The sequence below is a fragment of the Poecilia latipinna genome, unplaced genomic scaffold, assembly GCF_001443285.1.
Source record: "Poecilia latipinna isolate Pla-1442-1.1 unplaced genomic scaffold, P_latipinna-1.0 Scaffold2169, whole genome shotgun sequence".
NCBI lineage: Eukaryota > Metazoa > Chordata > Actinopteri > Cyprinodontiformes > Poeciliidae > Poecilia > Poecilia latipinna.
In genome coordinates this window covers 8,610-13,658 of record NW_015114785.1, presented here as the reverse complement: position 1 = coordinate 13,658, position 5,049 = coordinate 8,610, and the positions used below count along the sequence as shown (strand labels likewise).

The following is a 5,049-nucleotide window of genomic DNA, read 5'->3' as shown; positions in this document are numbered from 1 at the left end:
TTGCATCTAGTTGTATAACATAAGGAATAAAGGGGAATGCAGACTTTCATTTTGCTCGTATAATAATGAATACTTATTAGATTTGACTGGAGCTCCTGACATCAAACGAAACTGGCTGTCACCAGAGTCCCCGTTTGGTAATTTCAAACTTGCTGTCCCCCCTAAAGGGTTTTTAATTAGTTGAGAAAATCAATTACGATTAAATTACAAGCTACATCTCTTATCTTCTCCAGCCAGTGAGATATTTGGTTGTTTGTGCTATGGGGCAAATGAAGGCTAAAAATGTATGTGCAAATGAAAAGCAGGAAGAGAGAAAACGTCACTATTTAATAAGCCCATGAGAGTTGGAAAGATACACTCGATTAAAATTCTGTCATCATCCACATCATCATCATCATCATCATCATCTTTGTCGTCGTTGTTGTCATTATCACATGGTTTCTTTTATACATAGTACTGTAATGACATGCTGTCCAAGAAGTCATTTACTCCAGCCAGCCTGGCTGCACTGCAAAGTCATCCAAATACTTGGCTGCGCCCCCTCTTTGCCTCGCCAAATGAGTTTTCATTAGCATAATGGTGTGTGCTGCTGCTTGGTGATTTCTTTTAATCAACCCCGGAGTCAGTGGTAATTAGTGACAGACGACTAATGGAAACTCTTGGCTTCCTTTGACTTATTGTCGGCTCACTTGATGCTAAAAGGAATATCAGTGGCAACTGAGAATAAGAAATGAATCGACATTGTGGGATAGCAGGTTGGTTAAAATATGAAGAATTCTGTGCATTTTTTTTTCACTCACGCCTCAACAAATGTCTTTGACACACTTTTAGCTCTTTTGATCTTAAATTAGAAATTAACCAAAAAAAAAAAAAGCCACTATCTTCTGAGCCAATTGGAGGAAATTGACATTCTTTATATAGCTTCCATTTTTGACAGCGTCTCGCAGCTTCTTATCGCCACAGAATGTGTGATGATTGGGGTTTTGAAAGGTAATAGAAGGAGTAATATCCAGGAGTGCAGGGACATGGAGTGAAAGACTCAGTGACCTGAGGAGAGCAAGAAAAAGCTGTTAACATTCATAGACTTAAAAAAAAATGGAATCAACTTCAGAATACATTACAAAGCATCAGTGGTTGCAAGGACAGGAAAGGTCATGGAGCTCATCTGTGCGCGCTGCACAAGAGAAGATGGGATATAGAACTGCAGAATGTCAAATTCTGAATCCACAAATACTATGACATGTTGTAGTGAATAGCAGCTACTTTAAGTGACATTAAGTGTTATTGCTCAGCAGAAATCAAGAATAAAAGGTTTTGCATTACAAAAATGTTTCTTTCCTTATGACAACTGAGACACAATTTATGCCGAACAGAATTTAAACAATGACATTAGTGACAATCACGTGATAAAACGATGCAACAGTTCAGAATTCACAAACACATTTTTCCAGAAAGCTGCCTCTCTAAACTTTGTTTTGACTAAATCATAAAATCCAGGTGGCTAGCAGAAGTGGGCTGGAAGACAAAGTCTCTGGAGATGAAACTTAAGAATCCAAAGGTTGGTTCAAGATGCACTGCAGTGCATTTTTAGTTAGTTTTTGCATTAATCAGCTAGACAGATAATGTGTGGTCACCTAGATTTGCAAACCCACCCGCTGTAGCCACTGACCCACCTCCCCTTTGAAAATTGTAAGCCGTCCACCTCCCAGATTCTCCTCCTCACTTTGCTGCTCCTGTCTTTGATAGAGGAGGTTTAAAGATCATACAGCCTGTGTAAAAAAAAAAAAAAGAGAGCCAATCTGTCCCGACACTGAGGTCGATGTTGTCCTGGACTTAGAAGTGCTTGACTCAGACTTGTCCTTTCGACAGAGGTTCCACCAGGATGTGTTGCAGCAGGACTGCAAATAACCAAAGCTGTTTAATCACGGATTGATCAGAACAATAGTTACTCGGGGAAACCTGACTAACACACATTTACCGCCCAGACAAGCAACCTCCGCAACGTCATTCTTTGTCACACTGTTTGCTTTGGGTCCAACTGTTTCTTAAACATATATGCATCACTCACCCTTAGACATAGAGACCCACGAAGAGAGTCTACACTTGACTAAGAAGCATAAAAAAACTTTGATTTCGCTTCCATGACTTCTGACCCTCATCTTCAAACAGACCCTTTCTTTACTTTCTCATACGTCCTATTTAAAGTTACAGCAATGCAGGCTTGAGTTTGCACAGAAAACCCGCCCCACCCGCTTCTCCTTCCTTCCCAGGGACTCAGTATTTCAACACAACCCAGGAGGCTGGATGTATAAACATATATATATATATATATATATATATATATATATATATATATATATATATATATATATATATATATATATATATATATATATATATATTTGTGAGCGAGAGCCACACCCCGCAGCTGTGCACCTGGAACTGCTCCCATTCCAACATGGCAGTGAACCCACACACCTGTTTGCACCTGAGGCTTGTGCCTCTGGTCTGCCACCTCTCCGCCTCCTTTTGTTGCGTCCATCAACTCCTGAGACTGACAAGAGCTGAAAAGGCAGGGGGTTGGGAGGGAAAAAAAGCAAGGTGTCAGGACTCTTCATGCCTCATCAGAGTAATGTCAGGTATGTTGAAGTCAGGGCAATGTTAAACAAACAATTTCTAAAGGTTTCCCTTTGTGTTTTGATTGAATATTTGCCGTATTTTTCACTTCACTGTGCAGCCTCACTCATCCAGTTAAACAAGCACCAAACGCGGCATGGTGTCGGGGAAAGAGTGAGAGAACGATTCACCGGCTTTAAAAGCAGCAAAGAGTTGATCGTCTATAAAATAAAGTCTTTCAAAGTACTAACATGTTCATTTTGCAGCATTTTTTTTTTTTTTTTTGCAACTAGATATGCAAGTCAAACATATTCAAAAGCCCTTTTTAAGTATTTGGCATAATTTTAATCATTCAAACACCAGTACCAAAACAATATCTGCCTCTATAAATTATCTATATTCACTTCTCTTTAGATTCAAACATTGGGTTGGAACCTAAACACCTGAATCGGAGCTTCTGTAGAAATGAAAAGGCAGCAGAAAACTCTACGCTTTCACAATAATGGAAATAATGTTTCAGAAAACAAAATAATACAGGTCACTGGTTTAAAAAAAAAGTTAATATAGTTGAATTAGTTTATGAAGTAGATTATCAAATGATTGATTCTCAAAATATTCCCCATACAACATTTTCAGCAAGAAATAAATAGCAACCAGATACAAATATAGCAGTCATCATAAAAGTATTAAAATATTTTTAAAGAGGCAATCCATGTGCATTGCCTATTACTGCAAAATGTGAATAGTTTCATGGCCGCCTGCTGTGAAATCCATCTGAGCACCTGTTGGTATCACATGTGTGTCAGTTTACCAAAATGGCACCAGCATTCTTTGCTAATGACTTTCCCTGCCCAAACACACTAGGGAGAAGCTCCGTGTGCAACGTTTGCTGCTCTCCTTCAGGCTTGCTGACAAGTTTTCTCTGAAACCATCTGTTGTTCTTCCTCTTTGGTTTTTGTTTTACTTTACCTGTATAGACTAAGACCGGGAGATCATTGGAACATATAAATACCACAAAGAAAACAAGAGATAAGTCTAAAACAACTTGTCAAAAGCCTCATTAGAGTGAGATAGTTGGTGTATGTTTTCCTGTACTTGCTTGAATTAACACCAACAGTTTGTTGTATTTGAACCATGTTAGCTCATGGTTGAAATCTTTAAGCACACACATTTTTTCCCCCTTCTTTCTCAGTATAGGGCTAAAGGTTTCCATCTTTGTGTTGTCACATAAGCAGCTGAATATGGCACAGCATACATGATCTTTGAATGGTAGCCTAACAATGTTGCTAAAAAAATAAATATATATATATATATATATATATATATATAAACATCTACATGGTTCCATAGCTCATAACACTTATACGCTGCTATTATTATTAGGTCAAAGTAATCACAAGACATGAAAAAAGCAATTAAACCAAAATATTGCTGCAATTTTGCCCATTATATGAGGGGGAGAAAAATCAACATTTATATTTCAGAAATGAAAGGAGCGTTACAAAAGATTTGTTTTAATATACCTAAATAAAATGTATTTTTTAAATAAAAAGTTGCATCATTTTAAAAGAAGGAAAGAACGATAGGACAGGAAACGCTCTAAATATTTGCAGGAACTATGTGTTCCTTTTTCTGTTTAACACACATTATTTATTCCTGTGAGTAGATTTTAAACATTTTTGTCCACGCCTAAATCATCAGTAATACTGCTGACTCATTTATTACATAGACTGACACACAAAGAAAACATTAAAGTCAACCTCAAATTGTATACAAGATGAATCCTCACAGACTATAAAAGAGGTAAAAATATATAAAATACTCGTGATAAAACCAGTTTCAGTAACAGAAGACATCTCAAGTGCTCTGTCTTCTGGTTCTTCTCCAGTTAGCGTTTGTGACGCAAGACCACACAGACAGCTCTTTCACTCTTGCAAAATCAGATTTTGTTTTTTTGTTCCAAAACTAAGAACTGAAATACATAATGTGGAGCTGACTCAGCTGCTGTCAAGATGTTTGCAACATAGCAACACAATAAAAGAACAAAATCTATCCCAGCCCTTTTAATGAAGCTTTTGAGCATCTAGAACTGGACAGTAATATATGAGTACAAATTCAGTTCAATTCAAAATGACTTTGTTAATCCCACAGGGAAATTAAATTAATAAATACGTTAAGTTAATCACTAAATGTATTATTTCACTAATAACTACACATTTTTCACATGTAGTAAGTGAAATAATTTGCCAGTACTTTTCATCAATATTAAAGAAATATTGGCTAAAAGAAGTTCCTACCTCTTGCTGAAAAGTTACTTGTAAGTTAGTTTTGTCTTGCTTCAAGTGTATTAAGATATTTGCCCTAAAAACTAGACAAAAACACAATTTTCTCAATGTATTCAGTAGTAGAACTAAGTCTTGATTTCATTAATTA

At 36.8% G+C, this 5,049-nt stretch overlaps 1 long non-coding RNA gene across 1 annotated transcript; it reads right to left on the bottom strand.

The window, feature by feature from the left end:
- Positions 1–215: 215 nt before the first annotated feature.
- On the bottom strand, positions 216–3,612 carry LOC106936552 (uncharacterized). Its single transcript, XR_001422154.1, has 3 exons — positions 3,478–3,612; positions 2,479–2,564; positions 216–1,047 (listed from the first exon to the last, which is right to left on the bottom strand). It is a non-coding gene; the product is annotated as an uncharacterized LOC106936552 (long non-coding RNA).
- Between the last annotated feature and the right edge of the window lie 1,437 nt (positions 3,613–5,049).